Raw genomic sequence first — 24,997 nt, 5'->3', positions numbered from 1 at the left:
TAAAAGTTATCTTAAACATTTTTTTCAATTCATTATATATCATTTCCCAGAAGTCTTTTGCTATTTTACATGTCCACCACATGTGGCAAAAAGTACCTTCTTTATCTTTATGCTTCCAACGTAAGTTGGAGGTGTTTTATACATTTTTGCTAATTCTACTGGAGTCAAATACCAACGGCACATCATTTTCATGTAGTTTTCTTTCAATGTACAACAAGCCGTAAATTTGTTTTCCAGACAAAGTTATGGTTTTGATGCAATGGTGGTTTTGACTCTAAAGTCCCTAATGATTTAGGCTTTATATACTTACATAAATCCTCTTCTCTAATTACAATCTCTAGGGTCAACTGAGGATGCATTCTTATACCCACATAGCTGGAAGTAAGTCACATTTGTAGTTACGTTGCTCTAAGTCCTTATAACAAAAGTTTGCAAGGATGTGTATAGGGGAAAAGACACACACACAAAGAACCATTCTCTACTATTGGTCCATAATTATGGAATTCTCTCCGATTGGAAAATCAAGGATTTGTTTGCCCTAGCTGTCAGCATGTGGTAGAAGAGCCATTGTGGTGTAGCATTTAGAGTGTTGGTTGGACTGGGAGACTAGGGTTCAAATTCCAACTCAGCCATGAAGTTTACTGGGTATTCTTGGGCCAGTCTCAGCCTTTCAGCTTTCAGGGTTGTTGTGAGAGTAAAACGGGAAAGGAAAGAGCTGTTTATACTACCATGAGCTCTTTGGAGGAAAGATATTAATAAATAATAATAATAATGAAATAATTAAAAAAAAAACCCAGTAGAAATAGTAAAGAGTCCAAAGAGATGAGGGGGTTGTTAGCAGCTCGCTAGCATTCAAACTTAATTAGTATTGATGCTTTGTTATACAACGATGCTCTATTTTGTGTTATTTACTTATATTATTTGTTAAGCAGCTCTGAAAGCATTTAGATCATTTTATAATAATAATAATAATAATAATAAATTTTATTTATATCCCGCCCTCCCCAGCCGAAGCCGGGCTCAGGGCGGCTAACAACAGTAAAACAGTACAAAAGTACAACATAAACAACATTCTAAAATCATTCATTATAAAAATTAATTAATTCAAGCCACTAGCAACCATTGGGCCAGAGCTCTGCGAAGATTGCCGAGGGAGGGAGTCAGGCTGTGCCCTGGCCAAAGGCCTGGTGGAACAGCTCTGTCTTGCAGGCCCTGCGGAAGGATGTCAAGTCCCGCAGGGCCCTGGTCTTTTGTGACAGAGTGTTCCACCAGATCGGAGCCACAGCCGAAAAAGCCCTGGCTCTAGTTGAGGCCAGCCTAACTTCTCTGTGGCCTGGGACCTTCAAGATGTTTTTATTTGAAGACCGTAGGTTTCTCTGTGGGGCATACCAGGAGAGGCGGTCCCGTAGGTACGAGGGTCCTAGGCCATATAGGGCTTTAAAGGTTAAAACCAGCACCTTAAACCTGATCCTGTACTCCACCGGGAGCCAGTGCAGCTGGTATAGCACCAGGTGAATGTGATCTCGCAGCGAAGACCTCGTAAGGAGTCTCGCCGCGGCATTCTGCACCCGCTGGAGTTTCTGGGTCAGTCTCAAGGGCAGCCCCACGTAGAGCGAGTTACAATAATCCAGTCTGGAGGTGACCGTCGCGTGGATCACAGTGGCTAGGTCAGGGCGAGAGAGGTAAGGAGCCAACTGCTTAGCTTGGCGGAGATGGAAAAATGCCGCCTTTGTTATAGCTGCAATCTGCGCCTCCATAGAGAGGGAGGTGTCGAAGATTACACCCAAACTCTTAACGGACGGTGCTGGCACTAATTGCGCCCCCGCAAGAGATGGGAGTTGCCCCCCCAATCCCATATCGCCCATTTAAAGGCACGTTCTGTCCCTTGGAAACATTAATATACATTGGGACGCGGGAGGCGCGGTGGGTTAAACCACAGAGCCTAGGACTTGCCGATCAGAAAGTTGGCAGTTCGAATCCCCGTGACGGTGTGAGCTCCCATTGCTCAGTCCCTGCTCCTGCCAACCTAGCAGTTCGAAAGCACGTCAAAGTGCAAGTAGATAAATAGGTGCCACTCCGGTGGGAAGGTAAACAGCGTTTCCATGTGCCAGAAGCGGCTTAGTCATGCTGGCCACATGACCCGGAAGCTGTACGCCGGCTCCCTCGGTCAATAAAGCGAGATGAACGCTGCAACTCCAGAGTCGGCCATGACTGGACCTAATGGTCAGGGGTCCCTTTACCTTTACCTTACATTAATATAACAAAGGTTTGAAAACTGCTATTATAGTAAACTAGTTCTAGTTACTCAGTGCATTCTACATTTAAAGTTGTGCCATACTACTATAAAAGAGTAATGGCCTTGTTCAAAGAATCCTGGGAAATTTAGTTTGGTAAAGGTGCTGAGAATTGTTAGGAAACTCCTATTCCCTGCACACAGCTGCAGTTCACAAAGTGGTTTAACAATCCATTTTCCCAGGCACTATAAGAGTGTAGCTCTGTAAGGGAAATATATTAAAAAGTAATCCAGCTAATGCATTGAGCACACACTCTCTTTTTGCCACTTAATTTTGAACATCCGCAAGAATTTTGAACCTTGCTGTGAATCCAAGCAAGTACCCTGAACTTGCTTCCTGGCGCAGCAACCACCTTTCATATTATTTATTAAATTTGTATACCATTTTTCATCTGAAGATCACAGGGTTCACAGCAGTTCACAGCATAAAAATACTAAATGGGAACACAAAAGGCTTACTAAAACAAAAGGCTTACTAAAACAAAAACTTGATACCTGCTTTGTTCCTGAAATGCTATTCCATTGTCAAATTATGCATATCTTAAAATAATCTTTTTATGATTTTCACTAGCAGTCAGTGAAGGAGACATCAGATTTTTCAGACATATATTTTAATTTTCTCCATGGGGATAGCAGATAAGAAGCAGCTAATTCTAAGAGAAACATTAGGGTTGAGTAAATTAACCTATCCCTTTAGGGAAAACTCATAATAATTCCTCTCTATACACATCACTTTAGATCAACTTTGATTAAAGCTTAAATAATTCCCTTCCACCGCAGAGTCATGCCAAACCTCAGTTGCTTCCTACTCTGGCATTATAACGCCTAAGTAAAATAACTGTAGGGACTGGCAGGGTGTCTTATTTGATGCTCATATTATGCCTGGGAATTCAGGAGCAGGGAAGTGTTTTACTCTCCAAAAGCAACTTGAGTAACTGAGCAGGGCCACCTGCAGAAAATTCACACTAGTATGCTGCCTTGTTATCAGCTAGCAGGGCTTAGGTAGAGTTTGTCTCAAAGTTCCAATAGAATAAAATAAAACTAGGACTCCGGTAATGAACTTTGTCTTGCTGTGTTTGGTCTTGGAGCCAAAGGCAGGGGGGGATGAAATAAAGACATCCTGCAGCACAAGAGGGACAGTTTCTCTGTATGGAGCTGAGAGAGTTCAAGGGAAACACTTTTCTCCTTCATCCTACCCTTTCCCCTTTCCTCTTTCCTCAAAGTAATGAATTTTCCAACACTAATTTTATTAAGAACCATTATTGATTTCAAACAATTACACTCTTTATTGTAATAACCTGGAAATTTCTGAATAATCTTTTTTTTTTTAAGTAGCTAAATAGCATGATATCTTTGTTTGACAATGTATTTCTTTGTGTAGGAACCAGGAAATATATCCTTTATATACCTTTCTTCTGGTAACCTCAAAAGGGATAAAAAAAAAATCTCCAAAGCAGCCTGCTGAATTTGATCAGCTTAGATCCTATTTTCCTGTATTTAATCTCCTAGGGAATGAGGGAAACCAAACAATAACAGTGAGGAGGAACTGGAAAGCTTCCCAACTAACATAAGGTTATTGGCTGTGAAGACAAACGCAGGTTCCCCGAGGCATAGATAAGATCGCTAAAGCTTTTCCAGCTGGTTCATCTTTTCCTGTGGGGAGACTAGCAGTTATGCAGCAATTCCCTGGTGTTCATGCTACCCAAAAGCTGTGGAAGAACCCTCAGGGGGAACCATATGTCCCAAGTTGGGCTTGTTAAATTCAATTCCCATTTTCCGGGTTACCACTACAATACGAAGTGCTATTGCATCTGACACTTCTGAATTATGATCTTGCAGTGTCTGTCTATCATTTCAAAAATTACCGGAGAATGAGCAAAGTGCAGTGAGATTGAAAGTGGAGGTGGATAAATGTTGTCCTTGTGGGAGTTTAGCAGCCAAACCTAACAAATGCATATTCTTACCAGTTAGCATGAGAAGGGGCTAAGTCCACAGAGCTGTATTGTTGATAGGCAGATACTCAAACCATAGAAATGCAATTCGTAGAGAGGGCTCTGTGTGATGTCATTTCCCCTCCTATATTGAAGAGAAAGGAGCATATAGTACTACTCCCTGTTCCTCTCTTTCTTCCTTTGATCTTTGAAGGATGCAGACATCTCCGTGCTTGCTCCAGCTTTAGGTGCATGCCTGAAGCTGGTTATCCTGTAAATAGAAGTATTCTGCCTTAATAGTTTTCACTGCTGTCATTGCTGTGAACCAATGCAACATTAGAAGTAAAGTATGTTTCTAAGCTTACTTCCCAGGTTGTTGCCTGATTGTTTATTAAGCGAGGTAAGAAAGGAGCGCCAGTTTATTTCATAGCTGGAGTTGCTCAAAACAAGGCTTTGCAGCTTAATTCCTATGCTTTTTAACTTTGCTGCCAAGGGTGGGATTTTGAAACTGTTCCACCCACACACATAGGTGCTTGGAAGTATAAATTGCAATTAATATATCCTCTCCTACCTATTAAAACCCATCCCATAGTCCTGACCTTCGAAAGATAGAAGAACCAGGAGCCAGGTAAATATCAACCAGTCAGCTTAACATCAATACCTGGAATTTAAAAAAATAATAATTTTAGAATAGATCATATGTAGATCAGTCTCTACATATTTGTTTAAATGCTTTTTATTAATTTTTCATTTCATATAAACAAACCAAATACAATACTATTCCATGATCATATACCCACTTTCTTTCTCGACACTCTGCCGAGCACTGACTTCCCTCCCTCCCTTCAGCAGGTTTTCTTACTACAATCCCCTTTCCACAGTTTCACAATAATATCCAGTCCACATCCCAAGATTTATTTCAGTGCTGCTAATGTCTTCAGGGGACGTGGGTGGCGCTGTGGGTTAAACCACAAAGCCTAGGACTTGCCGATCGGACGATCGATGGTTCGAATCCCCATGACGGGGTGAGCTCTCGTTGCTCAGTCCCTGCTCCTGCCAACCTAGCACGTCAAAGTGCAAGTAGATAAATAGGTACCACTCCGGCGGGAAGGTAAATGGTGTTTCTGTGCACTGCTCTGGTTTGCCAGAAGCAGCTTAGTCATGCTGGCCACATGACCCGGAAGCTGTACACCGTCTCCCTCAGCCAATAAAGCAAGATGAGCGCCGCAACCTCAGAGTCGGTCACGACTGGACCTAATGGTCAGGGGTACCTTTACCTTTACCTTTAATGTCTTCAGACTTATACAGTTATTAGTTATATACTCCGCAAATTTACTCCACTCTCTTCAGAACTTTGTTTCCTCCTGGTTACGGGTCCTGTAGGTCAGTTTTGCTAGTTCCGCGTAATCCACCATCTTCGTCTGCCACTTCTTCACTGTTGGTAATTCCTGTACTTTCCATTTTTGGGCTAACAAAGTTCTCGCAGCAGTCGTAGCATACATAAATGGTCTACTTTTTCTTTTTCCTCTCCCATCAAGCCTAGCAAAAAAGTTTCCGGCTTTTTGGGGAAGGTATATTTGAACATCTTTTTCAGTTCATTATAAATTAAATCCCAAAATTGTTTCGTTTTCTCACATGTCCACCACATGTGGAAAAAATCTCCATCATTTTACATTTCCAACATATTTTACTGCTCATCTTATACATTTTTGCTAGCTTGACAGGTGTTAGGTACCAGAGGTACATCATTTTCAGTACATTTCCTTTTAAGGTGCTACATGCTGTGAATTTTAAACTCTCATTCCACAATTTCACCCAAGCATCATACTTGATGTTATACCCAAAATCCATTGCCCATTGTCTCTACATATTTAGAGGGAAAGCCCTCTATGGTTACAAGGAGCTCATACAGTGGAACCTTGGGTTACATACGCTTCAGGTTACATACGCTTCAGGTTACAGACTCCGCTAACCCAGAAATAGTACCTCAGGTTAAGAACTTTGCTTCAGGATGAGAACAGAAATTGTGCAGTGGCGGCGCGGTGGCAGCGGGAGGCCCCATTAGCTAAAGTGGTTCTTCAGGTTAAGAACAGTTTCAGGTTAAGTACGGACCTCCGGAACGAATTAAGTACTTAACCCAAGGTACCACTGTATGTGTTTCTTAAGAATATGTCATGCTATGCCAGGCATGTCCAAAGTCTGTTTTGGGGCCCTAATCTGGCCTGCTGGTCGGTTTAATCCAGCCCTTGTGGCAGTTCAATCCTAAAAAAAGCTCCTCAGCAACTTCAATCCTAAAAAAGTCAACAACTTCGGTTGGCCCTTTGGTCAGCCCTCACAGCCCTTCACCTCATCAAATCTGGCCCCCTTTGAAAAAAGCCTGGACACCCTTGTGGTAGACTAACCTTTTCTCCCTTTTTGATGGAATTACTAGCAAGTTTTTTTTTTACAATATCCCCTGTGATACTCTTCATGGGAAGCTGGTACAGTGTGGGCTATATGATGCAACTAATCTGGCACACTAGTAGAAGCCAGCACAAGGGCTTCTCATAGTGCAATGGCTCTCTCTGCACTATACCTCCCCTAAATCCACTCTGGAGGGTCAGGAGAACCCCCAAATGGTATGCTCCCGTTTACCCTGACAGAGCAATCCGAAGAGCATGAAGTCAAATTCCTCCCTGTATCCTTCTGGGTTTTGCTATTTTAGAGGGATATCGAGAAACTGGAATGTGCTCAGAAGAATGCAGTGGAGATGCTGAGGGGTCTGTAAACCAGCCTATGAGGAAAGGTTGAAGAAATTGGATGTGTAGTGTATTTTCCTCTACAGTTCATCTTCTTCCTTTCATCATCTTTGCTGGCAGGAAAAGAGACAGCATTCAGGTGTAATGTCAACTGAATTTCTCTGGTGCTGACTAGAATCTGAATGCTACCATTTAGCTGAAAGACTAGTAGTAATATTCTCTTTTATGACCCTTTTTGTTTCTCTGTCAGGAAGAAATTAGGTTCTCTTCCCATGTTCTCTGTACATTTGACACCTGTCACTTTGAGCCAAATATATTCTTGATTGAATCTGGCATCTTTGACAACTGGTTCTTCCATCGCCTGGTACAGAATTTGACCATATCACTCCGCTGCCTGTGTTGCTGCAATAGAATCATACTGTGCTTTATTTAGTCCTCTGCAGGCATTCAAAGACCTCTTCATCTTATTATTGGATGTTTGTTTCTAGAAAAACCCCAACCATCAATAGAAGAAAAATCTTTGCAGGAAGATGTTGGGTTGGATCTAGACTTGGATCACACTGAAATTAAAGGGACTTCAGTTAGTCAGTTGCTTGGTTCCTGCTCCTGCCAACCTAACAGTTTGAAAGCACTTCAAAGTGCAAGTAGATAAATAAGTACTGCTCCAGCGGGAAGTTAACGGCGTTTCCGTGCGCTGCTCTGGTTCGCCAGAAGCGGCTTAGTCCTGCTGGCCACATGACCCGGAAGCTGTACACCGGCTCCCTCAGCCAATAAAGCAAGATGAGCGCCGCAACCCCAGAGTCGGTCACGACTGGACCTAATTACCAGTTAGTCATGACTAATTTGAATCCTGTTGATTTCAATAGGTCTACACTAGGGGTGGCAAGATCTAGATTCAACCCATTGAATGCTCAGAGAAATTTCATTTGCTGCCTTTCATTTTCCTTATAAAGGATCAGTGCCAAAATGTTTAGGGGCACTCTCATTTTGACTCAAGAAAATCACCATTTTATAGTTCAAATCGGGGAAAATAAATACAGTAAATGTACAAAAGTACAAAGATTCACAAAATGTTTAGGGGTATGCATACCCCTGCCATCCCCCCCCCCGAAACTGTAAAAGACCATGAATACAATATTACCTGCCAAACAATTCACTATTTTTATTGTAAATATAAAATGGCATGCTTCAAGAACTGGGATGTGTTTTCTTAGTCTGTTATAGCAAAAGCAACAAAGTGCCGCATGGCACCTTAATGACTAAAGCAAAAATTGTTAAGTTTTGTAAGGTACCACAAGACTCTTTGTAATGTTTAAATATAATACAACATTCTTTCTATGATATGGTCCGCATGTCTATGCTGTAATGAAAATCATGTGCCATATATCAGAAGTACAAAGAACTGTGGTTTCAAGTTTGTTTGTTTCAGACAAACCATAGTTCATGTATTCTTAACCACAGTTTGCTGGTTCAGAGTCAGACACAAGCTACAGTTAAACAAAAGCAGAAATGAAAGTTTCCAGAATTCCACTTGACCACACAGGACGAGTGGAGGAGTAGCATGTGAACCCAAGGTTCACTGCAACGTATTCACATTGCACCATGCATGCCATTCAAATGTAGTCACTGTGAATAATTAGGCCTGCAAATTGTGATCAATAGACTCATAGATTAACAGAGCAAACTTATGTATGCTTATTCAGAAGTAAATCTCATTAAAATCAATGGGCTTCCATTGTGCGTCTTTTAGGTTTTAGTTAACCAATCCAATGGACCAATTTTAATCTGCAAGGTTTGTCGAGTTGCAGCTCGGCATCCAAAGAAAAATCAGTCTCACACCATGATAGGTTCCGAAATATTGCTGCTCCTAGGGCTAATGCAGCACAGCTTTTATTGTGTGAAATCAGAAAGATACAAAATACAAGCCAAGCAATTTGTTTCTAGCCAGCAGATAAGGACCTTCATGCGAGCATCAGGCCATGCTACGTTAACCAATCATATAGGACAGCACGAGCTGTTCACGCGCTGTTCATGCTCCAAGGATGCTTCTAGCTATGAAATCACCCTGCAACAATAAGAACTTTGCTCATGCTCTCATGTACAAGCAATCATTTTCCCACAAAGGTTCAACTTTAATTGGAGGGTTTTGATTTAAGAGCTCACTTGTTTATGTTTGTTTTAGATTATTTTGGTTCTGGTTTCTGTTTTAGGTATTGGCATGCATGCATGCATACATACATATATATATTTTGTATGCCACCTTTCCTTAGTTCATACCATGCTCAAGGCAGCTTGCAGCATGAAAAAAAAAACACAACTACAGCGTGACAAAAGTAGTCATAAACACTAAACAGAGCATTAAAAACACAAAAAGAAACTAAACTATTTCCACATAAATCACAAAAAGATCTAAAATAGATACAAAAAAACCAGCATCAGCAACCCCCACAGCAAAAGGTCTCAAACAACACTCCAACCCAAAAGTGACAAACAAAGCATTAAAGATTCCCCCGCCCCACTGCCTCTTTGTAGCATGGAGTATTCTAAGTTATGGTCATTCTTGCTTCTTCAGTATCTCTAAAGGTGCTTTCATTGAGGTTTGGTTAATATGCAGATTTAGTTAAATATAGCTGATGAATCACTTCCTTGGCATGCAAAACGATCAATAGCAAATTCTTTAATACTTCATAGCCCTACAGATAATAATCAGCTAAATAGTTTGAGGATCTATACAACTTTATAACATGCAGAAAACAGCATTCTTAGACAAAGCAAAGACTGGAACTGAGGGAAGTCGGGGGTGGGGGGGTTTTGTGTGGGAGGGGGGAGGGAGGAAAAATGGGGGGAAGGGAAATAAGGATGATATGTTTTTGGATAATATGTCTTGTTATGATTTTGAATAAAAAAATATAAAAAATAGTTTATAGCCCTACTTATCTATTAAGATTAATTCAAATATACCTCTTTCAGAACAGAAAACACAACATGCTTTCTTGGATTTACGTAATTGCTATTCTATACAAAATTTCCTATTCTCTCATGGACTGAGCAAGAATACAGCTTAGTCAACGTTTTGGTTGTGGAAGTAGGATTCATTTAGTGAGACATTTTTTTATCAATCATTGGCAGATGACAGCCTGGCAAAGGAGTAGGGAACCTGCGCCACTCCAGTTGTTGTTGAACTCCAACTCGGATCAGCCCCGGCCAGCATGGCAAGGATCAGGAATGATGAGCGTTCTACTCCAACAGCATCTGAAGTCCAATAATTAGCCGAAACATATTGATCAGCAACACATGGGCAAATTGTTTGTAGGTATTTGCAGTCAACTTTGTACAGTGGTACCTCAGGTTACATACGCTTCAGGTTACAGACTCCGTCAGCCCAGAAATCGTGCTTCAGGTTAAGAACTTTGCTTCAGGATCAGAACAGAAATCGTGCTCCAGCGGCGCGGCAGCAGGAGGCCCCATTAGCTAAAGTGGTGCTTCAGGTTAAGAACAGTTTCAGGTTAAGAACGAACCTCCGGAACGAATTAAGTACTTAACCCGAGGTACCACTGTAATTTGCATGGGTGTCATTGGTATGTGGTCACTGAAGGTGCCTGTTTTAATTAGTTGTTTGTATCCACACTGGAGAAACCAAGCCTCCCCTGCAAGCTGTTTTTAATCAAACAGAGCATTCATAGGTATGGTTGTAACAAGATGATGGACAGACCATGATGACTGACACATGCTAGAGAAGAGAGCTTTTGACCATAGAGGACAGAGGGGGCTTCTGCAGCACCCAGTATTGCTGTTGCTTCTCTTTTCAACCTTTTAAAATATGTTATTCTATTGCTGCTACCTCCTAGATCAGAAGGGTGTCTTTACTCTTTTTAGTCATGAATTTTAATTCGTTTATTTTGATTTAGAAGTGCTTTTTGTTAGGTACTTACTATGAGATTGTTTTGTCTCTTATAGAGGGACAATATGAATGATAATGTAGTGTTTCTGCATTTGTATTTTGCATATTTCTGTTGGATTTTTTCATGCTTTGTTGCGAACTGCTTCCATCGTAGTGTATACGGAAAAGCTGTATACAAACAAAGTGACCAACTGCTGGTGGGCAATAACCACAGAACCTGCAGATTGAGCAAGTAATGTGATACAGTTCCAGTCATTTTACAGAAGTTATGTTCATGGCACCCCTTTACCCTGTGCTTATTACAGGGAAGATATCCAGCAAAGAGCAATTAGCAGAGTGCTGATTCAGGAGTTGGTTACTTTCCACTTATAAGATTGCTTGCAAGGCTGGACATTTCTAAAAGTGCCTTTTAATATATTTAACGTTGGTCCAACTGGAGTTTGTTTTCCCTGTAATGTATATAAATTGCACCCTGAAGACAAAATAATGACTGTTAGCAAACCTGAAACTTGTTTGGGCAAAGTCACTGAGCCATAAACACCCTTGCCAGAATAATAAACAGTAAAAACAAAAAAACCCCGAGGTTTTACAATAGCATATACTGCCAAGGCTTCAGATATTTTGTCTTGCAAGGCATGATGACACATTGGAAAGTAAGGCTTTCATATAACAAACAATAACAATTGATTTTATGGATTGGTTCTAACCTTGTAGGTGTAAGGCACTCATTTCTTAATAAGAGACGCGTCCTTTACAACAAAATGCTCTTGTCAGTGGATCTGTTTGATCTGTCTGTGGGAAAGATACCCAATTGGATTAATTTGCTATACAGTCTTTTTTATTTATGTCTGCATTACATTTATATCTGCCTTTTGTTTTTTGAATTTGGTGTGGTATGGTGAGTTGGAAAGGACCTCTGCAGGTCATCTAGTCCAACCCCCTGCAAGTAGGTGGCCGATATGGGGATCAAGCCCATTCTGTAACCAACTTCTAGGCTGTTTACTACAGGGTAGGGCTGCCTAAGCTAAACAACTTTTTAAAAAACCCAGGAGTGTCCTGGTTTGTACTTTTTGAAATATGGCAACCCTATTTCAGGGGTACTGACCAGACCCAAAATTAGTTTCAGGACAGTTCCTGTAGCAGAGGGAACTCAGTTGTTTGACTGGATACTTTGGGGAGATAAGAAAAGGGGAAACAGCCACTAGGGCTCTGCTGAAAGACCAGCAACGTATGGTAGCTCCTTTCCAAATTTCTCCTTTCAATATTGTTTCAAGAACTAGTGCTCCCTCACCCAACCCATACGTCTCATTTTTATGTGGTGCCATTTAGGTTGTAAGCCTGAGAGCATGGGCTGTCTTATCATTGAGATGTCTGAGCTTCTTTCAGCTGAAACAACAGAATAAAGGTAAAGGGACTCCTGACCATTAGGTCCAGTCGTGGCCAACTCTGGGGTTGTGGCGCTCATCTCGCGTTATTGGCCAAGGGAGCCGGCGTACCACTTCCAGGTCATGTGGCCAGCATGACTAAGCCGCTTCTGGCGAACCAGAGCAGCGCACGGAAATGCCGTTTACCTTCCCGCTGGAGTGGTACCTATTTATCTACTTGCACTTTGACATGCTTTCGAACTACTAGGTGGGCAGGGACTGAGCAACGGGAGCTCACCCCATCACGGGGATTCGAACCACCGACCTTCTGATCGGCAAGCCCTAGGCTCAGTGGTTTAGACCACAGCGCCTTTAAATAACTATATATTAAATGCCACCTTCTTTTTCCAGGATGTCCCCATAGATACGAACATCTGTTCCCCAACTTACTTTAACCCTTACTTAATGGAAGGGTTTCATTTTGGCAGAATCGAGGCAGCTAAAATCTAACAGAGCACAAAATTGCTTTCTTTGGCTAAGTTTTCTGCAAAAAGTAAAGCTATTAGTAACGTTGTGATGGCTTTTGCAAATAAGCACCTTTTCTGCACAGAAAAAGTGCAGAAGGAAATGGAAACTTGCAGCGCTGGACTCAAGGATGAGATTAAAGCTCAGGAGTTGCTCTTGTTAATAAATTAACTGAGCAGCTGGGAAATTCAGATAATAAAAGGTGCTGTAAATCTCTTGTCTTTTGCTTGTTGCAATGAAGCCTCTCAATGAACAATCCAGTAGGTCAGAGAGGGTGGGGTCACTGGGAGGGTGCATTGTCTCTCCATTCCTGCTTCATCTGCCTGCTTTGCATCCCTTCAGAGAGTGAGAGAGTCCAGGGTGCAAAGGACAGGGAAGAAAGAGGAAGCCAGAAGGTGTGTGGGAAGCAGGTAGGGCTTGTGGTCACTCCCAGGGCTTGCAGCAATTGCAGGCAGGGTCTTTGTACATCTTCCTGTCAATCATTCATTCACTCCACACTTTTCATTGCAATTCCCCGTCACTTTCCAAACTGCAAACGGTCCAGTTTTATTTGAAGTGAATTTGTTGCACCAGGGGCAACAGAGCACTTTAGTACATTTTAATTCGCAAAGCCATATTTCTCTGTTTGTGCTTGAATACCTCCTGCAAAATGCTAACAGTCTGAAAGTACCCAGAATATAAGGGAGCATTCTGAAGCTAAGGATAAGGATGTCTTAAAAAGTAGGCCAGACCCTAAAGGGGAAGAATTTCAGATATTGAATGGAACTACCCAGCCAAATCTTTTGCATGATTTAGAGAGTCTGCAGTCATCATCACAGTAATAAGAACAACCTCACATTTCTTCTGGGAAACAATTTCTCAGATATGAGTAATATTTTTAACCATTTTATGTATGGGTTGTGTTTTTGCGATTCTGTTATGGACTCTGGCCAGTATAGTAATAAAGCTAAACTATTAGGGGAGTGCCTGAAGGGGTAGAAAGGAAACTGTTAATATCATGTATTAATATATTAACTTCACTTTAGAGATGGGGCACAGAACAAACTGAGGCTGAACTTACTGAACAAACTTAGGCTTTGGATGGTCAGATTCAAATAAGAAGCCCAAAGGGATGGTTTGGTAAAATTATATAATAGTGAACTTTTATTTCAGAAATAAGGAACTGTGCTCCCATCAATTTTTAACTTAGCTTTCATTTGAAGTTACTCAGTGACCCAAATAAACAAAGATCATTAAAATTTGTGATCCCCAGAACTAATGACTTTTTCAGGGAATCCCCATTTCCATTATTTTTAATCTGTATTCAAAATTTAGATGAATATAAGGTTTTCATTATGCACTTAGGCTCGTAAGAGATTCGACCCTCCACCCTTTTGGGGATAATTCTGGATAATTTTGAGGTAATCTGTTGAGGGGTTTATGCATGTTTGATTGGTATTGTTATGCTTTTTGTTTTCTTCTCCATCTCAGATAAACTGATTTGATAGTTGGGATTTAGGACGCATATTTTACATGTTATGTATCCTTGCCTGTTCTGATTAGATTGAAAATGTTAAAATATTTTTGTTTTGAGAATTCACAAATGCATTGGAAAACAAAGATGATACATTTTTCTATTCTTCTGAATAAGGATAAAGAATGCTGGCTGGCATGGCTATGGGGTTTTGTTTAATGTTTTGTTGTTCTCAGGTCAGATCCAGGAGGTTGTTTGGTTAATAAAAAGATTTGTTTCTCCGAGATTGCCTGATAACCAGCATGTGGTGGGCGTTAAGGGTGGCATTGACGTTCTTTGTAGCCTTGACACAAAAGGTCTGATTGAAACATATATCCAGCTTGCCAAGGTGATTAATGCCAAATGCTTTTTGTGCTAGATCTAAGCAACTATGCGCTTAAGGAAATGCAGTTTGTGCACCCTAAGCCTCTACAAGGTATTGATCTAGATCTGTAACAAGCGCTGTGGCAGTCAGATCACTGCAGCAGTCATTGAGCAAGTTAAGGGCCATGATTTAGGAGGACTGTCCTTTTCTGGTGTCGAGTAATGCTTTAGATTGATGTGTCAATATGTTACGGGGCCATTGCGCTGCACGTATTTGCCAACTGGAATGGCTTTTGTGTACAAAACAAAGATGAGGGTGGGGATGGCGCCTGCAAGATATAAGGGATTCAGCACTCCAGCCTAGGTAACCAACCACAATGTGTTTAGCATTTATTTAGTAAGCAAGCACTGGTCATGATAAGCTGATGTGATGTGAGTGGAACACAGAGCATAATTGAGCCCTTGCAAATGCCATGGGTTTCAGGGGAAGAGATTTCAACAAAGTCCCACAACTTAAATTCAAAGTTCTTAGCTATGGTTGGGTCATGCCCATAGAGTCCATTAAGTAGTAATGAGTGCAGGTGACCAAATGAATACATGAAGTTCCCTGGACCTCCTGTATGAACCTTCAAGCTCATTTAAACTGAAGGAGCTGAGCTTTACATGCCTTCCTTTGCATGCACACCCTCCACTGAAATGAACGGGCACACAAAACTGAGAAGACAACCGAATGGCTCAAGGTATTACTGTATTTTAATATTTTCTTGGAAGCCGCCCAGAGTGGCTGGGGAAGCCCAGCCCGATGGGCGGGGTATAAATAATAAATTATTATTATTATGTACAGTGGGATCTAGAATCAATCTAGATTGAAAGCAGAACGTTGGAGACAAGTGTGAATGTCTCCAGGTAAGGAAAAAATATTATTTTTGTGCTATAAATGGGTACATACTGTAGCCTAAGAATAGGAACCCACATTGTTTTCTCCTCTGGAACATCAGTTTTTCTAGCTGCTGTTTGTTGTATTTCCCTTTCCTTACAGATCTGATGCCAAAATAGCATGGTAAATACACAGGGAATGGTTTGCCTATGAATGCTGCCTTCTGTTTTGGAAATCTGCATTAGAAAGTGTTTTTATTTAACATGCAATGCCATAAATTTCCCCTCCAGCTATCGATCGTATGTTTTGTTCCTTGGAATGCATCATGTTATATATAGACTGAAAATATGCTACTAGGAAAATTTAGCATGTTTTCATGCAGCGAAATTAATTCCACCCTCTGAAACAAGCAATCTGCAATTATACCCGCGTTTCCTAAAAATAGCAGTTTAGAGTAAAAACTAACAAATTAGCTGGAACAAATCCGCAGAGAAAGAATCCCTGAATATTTTTTTTTGGGGGGGGGAGGGGAGAGAGTTGTGTATGCAGCCTTTAACTAAGAACAGAATAGTACATACAGATTGGGGAGGAGATGGGAAAGAAATGCCAAAAATTAGGAATCCTGGTCATGGAGGAAGGAGATGGGCTGCAGTGGCTGCTGCTGCAGGCATAATGTGAGATGGCTCTTGGGGTTTTGTAAGCAGATTCCATATGAGATTTATTTATTAAATAAATATTAAATTATTGATTATCCATATGGGCTTTAACTGATTAATCAATCAGTACATTAACTACCTTGAACTTCCTGTATGAATTTCCCCATTCCTTTAAACTCATTTGAATATGGACTTCTGCGGACTTATAGGGACAAGAGTCCTACAACTGGAATAGCCACCAAGAACACACAAAATGTGTGTTCCAGCCCTTCAGACTGGGTACTGTACATGTGAAAAGGACTCTCTGAGCTTATCTTAATAGCTGTGGCTGGAGGTGTGAGTGTGTGTGTGTGTGTTTTGAATGTGAAGTGGTCCCCACTGCCTTGTCCTCCATAGTAGATCAGAACCTTATTAGCCTGGGACACCCAGATGTTTAAAAGACAAACCTCTTGGTCTTATATTATGCCTTCATTCAAGTCAGCATAGACTTACAGCAATCCTAAAAAATGTGTATCATACCTGATTAGATAAGCGACAGAATACTGACTTCCTCCCAACCACAGTACAGTACATTGTGAAAGCTTCATTATGCCATGGGATCCATTATACTCTGAGCTCATTTCAAAAATCACCCTCTCCCCTGGGATGTTTGAAACCAAATATAATATTGCTGACACACAGCTTCCTGCCACGTCTCAGAAAGTGGCTGAGCAAGAGAAAACAAGCCCCCCACTTGAGAATGTAAAACCTTAATGAGAATAAGGGGGGTGCCACACTGTACTGCGATACCTGATAACAGCTAATATGTCCCTGGTTTGTAGAAGTGATAAGGAGTACAAAAACAAAAGCAGCTGGTCGCATAAAATAATTCAGAGCATTATCATCACCGAGGTGGAGTGTGAGTACCATAAAGATATATTTAGCGCTAAAGCATAAGGAGGTGGAATCGTTGCGTTAATAAAAATCCAGATGCAATAATCCCCTCTCCGTTGTCCCTATTTTGTAAATTTTGTTTAAAAAAAGATAGTGATTCAGCACCTTTTGTAGTCCAGGTGTTTAGCAGAGTGGGCATCTAATTGCTCATCATTGGGTACCAAGTTATTTTATGTTAGCTAAAGTAAGAGTTCTGGAAACTCCTGGCTGGATTGTGGCACTGCGTTTCACGTTTGTGTTAACAGAGCCTGTCATAAGCAACGCATTGAATAAATCACTTAGGCTGTTATCCAGAACCAAGATATATAGGAACCCTTCAGTTCAGTCCTGTTGACCTGTTTCCTTCAAGAGAATAAAATTGGCAGTTATCAAAGTACTCTGATTTAACAGCTTTGTAGAGCATGCTTTTAACAGTAAGGGATGGTAGATGGCATCATTCCATGAAAATGCACAGAGTATGCAGTTGTTGTTTAGTTGTGTCCGACTCTTTGTGACCCCATGGACCAGAGCACGCCAGGCACTCCTGTCTTCCACTGCCTCCCGCATTTTGGTCAAACTCATGCTGGTAGCTTCGAGAACACTATCGAACCATCTCGTCCTCTGTCGTCCCCTTCTCCTTGTGCCCTCCATCTTTCCCAACATAAGGGTCTTTTCCAGGGAGTCTTCTCTTCTCATGAGGTGGCCAAAGTATTGGAGCCTCAGCTTCACGATCTGTCCTTCCAGTGAGCACTCCGGGCTGATTTCCTTCAGAATGGAGAGGTTTGATCTTCTTGCAGTCCATGGGACTCTCAAGAGTCTCCTCAAGCACCATAATTCAAAAGCATCAATTCTTCGGCGATCAGCCTTCTTTATGGTCCAGCTCTCACTTCCATATATCACTACCGGGAAAACCATAGCTTTAACTATACGGACCTTTGTTGACAAGGTGATGTCTCTGCTTTTTAAGATGCTGTCTAGCTTTGCCATCGCCTTTCTCCCAAGGAGCAGGCATCTTTTAATTTCGTGACTGCTGTCACCATCTGCAGTGATCATGGAGCCCAAGAAAGTAAAATCTCTCACTGCCTCCATTTCTTCCCCTTCTATTCGCCAGGAGGAGATGGGACCAGTGGCCATGATCTTCGTTTTTTTGATGTTGAGCTTCAAACCATATTTTGCGCTCTCCTCTTTCACCCTCATTAAAAGCTTCTTTAATTTCTCCTCACTTTCTGCCATCAAGGTTGTGCCATCTGCATATGTGAGGTTGTTGATATTTTTTCCGGCAATCTTAATTCCGGCTTCGAATTCATCCAGCCCAGCCTTTCGCATGATGAATTCTGCATATAAGTTAAATAAGCAGGGAGACAATATACAGCCTTGCCGTACTCCTTTCCCAATTTTGAACCAATCAGTTCTTCCCTATCCAGTTCTAACTGTAGCTTCTTGTCCCACATAGAGATTTCGCAGGAGACAAATGAGGTGATCAGGCACTCCCATTTCTTTAAGAACTTGCCATAGTTTGCTGTGGTCGACACAGTCAAAGGCTTCTGCATAGTCAATGAAGCAGAAGTAGATGTCTTTCTGGAACTCTCTAGCTTTCTCCATAATCCAGCGCATGTTTGTAATTTGGTCTCTGCTTCCTCTGCCTCTTCTAAATCCAGCTTGCACTTCTGGGAATTCTCGGTCCACATACTGCTTGAGCCTGCCTTGTAGAATTTTAAGCATAACCTTGCTAGCGTGTGAAATGAGTGCAACTGTGCGGTAGTTGGAGCATTCTTTGGCACTGCCCTTCTTTGGGATTGGGATGTAGACTGATCTTCTCCAATCCTCTGGCCACTGCTGAGTTTTCCAAACTTGCTGGCATATTGAGTGTAGCACCTTAACAGCATCATCTTTTAAAATTTTAAATAGTTCAGCTGGAATACCATCACTTCCACTGGCCTTGTTATTAGCAGTGCTTTCTAAGGCCCTTTTGACTTGACTCTGCAGGATGTCTGGCTCAAGGTCAGCAACCACACTACCTGGGGTGTACAAGCCATCCATGTATGGGCAGTGCTATTTTTCTAGAAAAAGAGGTGCAGGAACTCACCATGAACATCTCCTTTCTCTTAGAGTGGCAATGGCACCCATCCCAGAGGTGCTGGAACTGGGTTCTAGTGAGTTCCTCCTGAAAAAAAGTCTGGAGTATAGGTCTGTTCTTTTTTTAAAAAATATTTTATTAAGGATTTTCTTGTTTTACAGAAGTGTAATGCCTCGTGTGTTTTTTTCTTCCATGTAACATTTTTACAAATCTGTTTCATTTGTTGAGGCATTAGGGAGAGAAGAAAAAAGAAAGGGGGGTGGAGAGAGGGAAGATGGATGGGGGTGGGGTTGGGTGGCGGTGTTTCTATTATGTTTAATGTATGTAGAGTTTGGTGTCAGCGTTGCTTGTGTTGTTCACTTGTGTTCCCTTGGTGGTGAGAGAGGTTGGGGTTGGCCTAGGGTGTGATGGTTTGCTTGTGATTGGCTGTGGTGATCTTTGTTTTCGTGTGTGAGTGAGGTGGGTGGGTGTTTTGGATCAGGTTATCCATATTGATTTGTAAGCTGTTGGTGGAGTATAGGTCTGTTCTTGACAATTAAGGTAGTTCATCATAGCAAAGCCTTAACATTTCTCGCAAATTGTTAATTATTGATGAAAACCTCTTGTAGTGTTTAACCACTATAGCTAAGACAGAAGATGAACTGGGGGAAAAGATAGGACAGGAAATTGCATTTGTGCCCCTGCTGGTTTTATTTTTGTGTGTGTAGGAGAAATCTTAGAAAAAAGGTTTTTAAAACCTGAAATAGAGAATTCTATGTTTCAAACTCCCTTCTTAACTCTCTTTCCACTTCTCCTATTTCAGAGGGTTTGGAGGTTGTCCCCCCCTCCCCACTTTAACGTTCACTCTCATTTTGATAATGCTCCTTAATCACTTTTGCTACTTTCCAGGATGGATAAGCAGAGAGAATTAACTCTAGTAACAGCCTGGGGTGCATTTTTGGGCCCAGTCTAGAGAAAGTTACTCTTCAATCCTTATTATTATTATTATTATTATTATTTGTATCCCACCTTTTCCCCTAACAGAGACTCAAGGTATACTCTATGTATACTCATGTGAGAGTAAGCCCTGGTGAACTCAGTGGACTTCACTTCTAAGTAAACTTGCAAATATTTTTTTACTGTTAGTCACATTTTAGTCCTGATGAAAACAATGGCATTTAAATTAGCTTTAAAAAGTGTCATTTTTAACTTTCTGATAATTGCCAATATTTACTTAAAACATTTACCCTACTTAGAAGTACTCAGTTGGAAGATAAATCCTATGCATGTCTACTCAGAAGTATTTCCCAATGGGATTTACTCCCAGGTAGGTATTATAGGATTGCAGCTTTAGGATGGTATTGTATGTGTCATTAGAAAATAGAACTGTGGAAGGAATCAATATCTGAAATGTTATTCATACCGTAGACCTATTGAAATTCAGTCCACTGGTTTCAGCACATCTATTTTGAGTATTCCTTAGTTGGGTATTGCCCAGGAAGTGTAAAATCTGGGCTCCTGATTTCCAGTTTCCAATTGAAACTAATGGGATCTAAGCATACATTCAATGTTGGTTTCAAGGGTACTGAAGTGTATTTAACATTATCTGGATTGCCCCCCTGTATATTTTAAAACAGCTTTGTGAAATGTCTCTGTGGGAGAAGCAGATTTAATAAAGTGTAGTTGAGAGAATAGCTGCAGACCAGTTCTGACATAAGTATGAAAGAACACGAGGTTAGGAGGAGAAGTGAAATGATAATCCCCACTGCTGGATCAAAGGTAATTGAAAACATTTGGACACCACTGGAGGACATCAGTCATCTCTAAAGTCATATATAATAACTCCCGATCTTAAAATAAGTCAGGAAATGTTTGCACTAAGTGGGAGAGTCAAAAGCGATGAGAACTCAGCCTGTCATTTACCTGAATATAACTGAGTCAGGAATCGAAGTTTGCCTTAACCATTACTCGCCAATGCTTAAGTTGCTACTTTTAGCTTTTACTTAGTCATAAAAGTGTTATGCAGTAAAGAGGCTGCTGTGAAACCAGAGCTCTTGCCATGGGATCAGAGTATAGACCTTTTTATTGCTGTCTCCTTGATGTTTATATGTGCCAACAACATGGTGGAATTATTCCGTCTGGCCATCTCTTGGGGAGGATCTGCACAGTTTATGGCAGCATGTTGGTCGCACATGATCTGAACATACATAACTCCTTCTGATGCCGCTACGAAAACGCCAAATTCCCCCAGTATTCAGGACACAATATTCTTCTGTATATGGAAAAATAATAATGCTCTCATTTCTCTAAAGAAGAAGGGAATGGGAGATTATGATATTGGAACCGGGGAAGGGGGGGGGAGGAAGTGAACCCATGAAATCACGGGATCAGCCAGTAATTGTGGGCTAAATGAGTACATATCAACTTGTAGCCCATCTCTCTCCACATAACGGCTGCATTCAGATGTAACACTAAATCATAATTTAGTACCAAGTGAATGAGTTCCAAGGTTTAAGTAAAAAAACAAAACATTTTTTTAATGCCCCACTTGAATAAAATGGGCTTAAATACCCATCTCAAAAGTATGATTTAACATTAAATCCAAACCAGGTCATCGTCATGCCTGGGTCTGGAGCCAAGCCTCTCCCTTTTCTTCTTCAATTAGTGGCTTTGCAGTATAGACATAAAGGAATCTTTGCCATTTCAAAGAACCGTCTTCCCGTCTTCAGTCTTGTTTGGCAGTAAAAAAATGGACAGGATTCCCTTAGTAAGGCCAGGAAATACATTTGGCATGATGCATATTGAATTGGATTTGTTCCCGAGAGCAACTCACCTTCTTCTGTATGAGCCTCCATGAGATCTGTGCTGTTTCTGAAGGCATGGTCCCCTCGCCACACCAAGTATGGGGGATTCGAGCAAGAGCATTTGCCATCGGGGCACCCAAACTGTAGAACAGCCAACAATGAGAGTTTTTTTAATCTGTTTTGAAATGGGATCTTTCAGATACAGTAAGCCCACAACTTATGTGGGAGTAGCATTCCAGGGATCATGCCTAAAGCCAAAATTCCGTATAGTCAGAATATATTGGGTTCAATGGTGGGCAGAATGGTCAAAGTCTTTTTCCCTGGACACCTGCCACAGCCCTTTTCTCTCTTTTTTAAAAATTTGCAAAGAGCATAAAGCTGAACACACAAGTTACCGTATTTTTCGCCCTATAGGAAGCACTTTTTCCCCTCCAAAAATAAAGGGGAAATCTGGGGGCGTCCTATGGGGCGAATGCAGGCTTTTGCTGAAGCTTGGAGAGCGAGAGGGGTCGGTGCGCACCAACCCCTCTCGCTCTCCAGGCTTCAGGAACACATCCACAGCCTAGGCAGCCCTGCGGGAGGTCCCGCAGGGATGTCTAGGCTGCGGATAGCAGCCTGCCGCCCAGCGCGAGGGGCGCCCTGAAGCAGAGCGCCCTCCGTGCCCGGCAGACATCCGCAGCGTGGGGAGCCCTGCAGGAGTTCCCCGCAGGGCTCCCCACGCTGCGGATAGCAGCCTGCTGCCCAGCGCGAGGGGCGCCCTGAAGCAGAGCGCCCTCCGTGCCCGGCAGACATCCGTAGCATGGGGAGCCTTGCAGGAGTTCCCCGCAAAGCTTTTCCCCACGACGGGGTGAGCTCCCGTTGCTCGGTCCCTGCTCCTGCCAACCTAGCAGTTCGAAAGCACATCAAAGTTAAAGTAGATAAATAGGTACCACTCTGGCAGGAAGGTAAATGGCACTTCCGTGCGCTGCTCTGCTTTGCCAGAAGCTGCTTAGTCATACCGGCCACATGACCCGGAAAAACTGTCTGCGGACAAACGCCGGCTCCCTCGGCCAGTAAAGTGAGATGAGCGCCGCAACCCCAGAGTCGTCCACGACTGGACTTAACGGTCAGGGGTCCCTTTACCTTTACCTATGATGTTTTATAGAGTACGTTGCTGTTCTGTTATGGCTTTGACCACATTTCAACCCGTTTTTTGATCGGTGATTTTTGCACTGTAAACTGCCTTGCAGATGCTTGCCACAGAAAGGCAGGGTAAAAATGGCAATACAAGTAAACAAATGGACAGACATACAATTAAGCCAAAGGTAAATAAGGTTGAAGCGTGGCTGGAGAAGGATAGGAGCGGGTAAAAAACATGCCAGGAAAGCTCTGAAATAAGTATACTAGGCATACCATAGAAGAAAAAATGCAAAACAAAAAAGAAGAAGCAATTGACTTGTAAAACATTTTTGCATTTTATCCCTTCTATACAGTATGCTTTTACTGTTACCTTTCCATGATCTGACACATATGCAAAATTTACCAACAACCCCATAACTGACAGGAGGCAAGGAACAGCAGCAAGACTATCGCTGGCTGGGAGGTGGATACTATCTTTCCTGCTTCACCTGCAGAATAGCAGTCTGCTGGAGGTGTTAGGCTTGGCCAGCTAGCTCTACCCATGAAGACAAGTAAGAACTTTCACATATCGGTGGTGGTTTCCGGGGGTGTGTGAGCAGCTTATTGGTTTATTTCATAGCATTTATACAGTGGACGATCGGGTTGTACCTGGGATGCGGGTGGCGCTGTGGTCTAAATCACTGAGCCTCTTGGGCTTGCTGATCAGAAGGTCGGCGGTTTGAATCCCCACAACGGTATGAGCTCCTATTGCTGTCCCAGCTCCTGCCAACCTAGCAGTTTGAAAGCACACCAGTTTGAGTAGATAAATAGGTACCACTGCGACGGGAAGGTAAATGGCACTTCCGTGTGCTCTGGTTTCCACCACGGTGTTCCCTTGCGGCAGAAATAGTTGAGTCATGCTGGCCACATGACCTGGAAAGCTGTCTGTGGACAAACGCCGGCTTCCTCGGCCTGAAATCTAGATGAGCACCGCAACCCCATAGTCGCCTTTGACGGGACTTAACCATCCAGGGGTCCTTTACCTTTTACCTTTTGATTGCATTTCCATACTTTGATTGCATCTTTCTCTCATACGGCCACTGTTTCGGCGGCAAAAGAAAGCGGAATATAAATAAAACCATAACATAATGTTGGCTTTGCCCCCAAAGGCTCTCTCTTCCATTGTCTCCCAAGACAGATGGGTGCCAATGAAGAGCATAACGTCAGTTCATATACTGATGCAAATAGTCACAAGGCACATTTTTACAGTGAATTGAAAGCAGTCGCCTTTGCCACATACTTCTCTCGTGATTTCAGTTGCCTCTGGTCAAATGTTTGGCGCAGGTATTCAAAACAGCACACAAGCCCCCTGCAAAACCTGTTTGGCCTGTATGCAAATATTATTTTGCAGGCGAAGAAGCCCTTTAATAAATCAAATGATATAAAACCCGGATATCTTTTTCCTTATAACTATGAATTGACTAATGAAATTCTCAAGAGTGTAAGTATAAACAAAAGCAGTCAAATTAATTATAGGATATCAATTCTAAGATCAGCCTAGCCAGAGACGCTGTAGCCAGCTCCATACAAGCTTATGCACCAAGAGGAAGGGCTCCCTGCAGCCCCTTGTGCGCTCTTATTTAAGCTAGGCTCTTTTAATTGCGCCATCATCCTTTGTTTATATTGCTTATGTTTATTTCCTTTGTTTATATTGCTTTTGAATTTATAACCAACGAGAAAGTGAGGGGCACTCGAAAAGGAGATAGCTCCCACCTGGTTTTGCCTCTCCTAAAATGGCTGCCGCCGCAAGGCCACGTGGGCAATCAAAATGGCGGTCGTAATGCGTTCCCGTTGCCTAGCGGCAATGAGCATGTGGGAAAACACTTAACGCTAGCCCTTTAACACTGAAAAATTCCGCAGCCTCAAAAGCAAAACCTGCAGGCATTCCCCACGTACCCCTTATGAACGTTATTTATTCCCCTGGTTTTCTCGCCGGTTAAGCTTAAAAGGGAGGGTTTGTAAAGGG

General features: G+C 42.0%; 1 long non-coding RNA gene across 2 annotated transcripts; it reads right to left on the bottom strand.

The window, feature by feature from the left end:
* Positions 1-3,664: 3,664 nt before the first annotated feature.
* Positions 3,665-24,353, bottom strand: LOC309528338. Of its 2 annotated transcripts, none has more exons than XR_014217679.1 (3): positions 23,641-24,353; positions 21,903-22,014; positions 3,665-4,495 (listed from the first exon to the last, which is right to left on the bottom strand). It is a non-coding gene; the product is annotated as an uncharacterized lncRNA (long non-coding RNA). The 2 variants fall into 2 exon arrangements; XR_014217680.1 differs by lacking the exon at positions 21,903-22,014 and adding an exon at positions 11,571-11,655.
* Between the last annotated feature and the right edge of the window lie 644 nt (positions 24,354-24,997).

This window comes from Podarcis vaucheri (genome assembly GCF_965113315.1).
Source record: "Podarcis vaucheri genome assembly, chromosome: 3".
NCBI classification, from domain to species: domain Eukaryota; kingdom Metazoa; phylum Chordata; class Lepidosauria; order Squamata; family Lacertidae; genus Podarcis; species Podarcis vaucheri.
The sequence above is the reverse complement of the archived record's forward strand: the minus strand, read 5'-3'. Positions and strand labels throughout refer to the sequence as shown.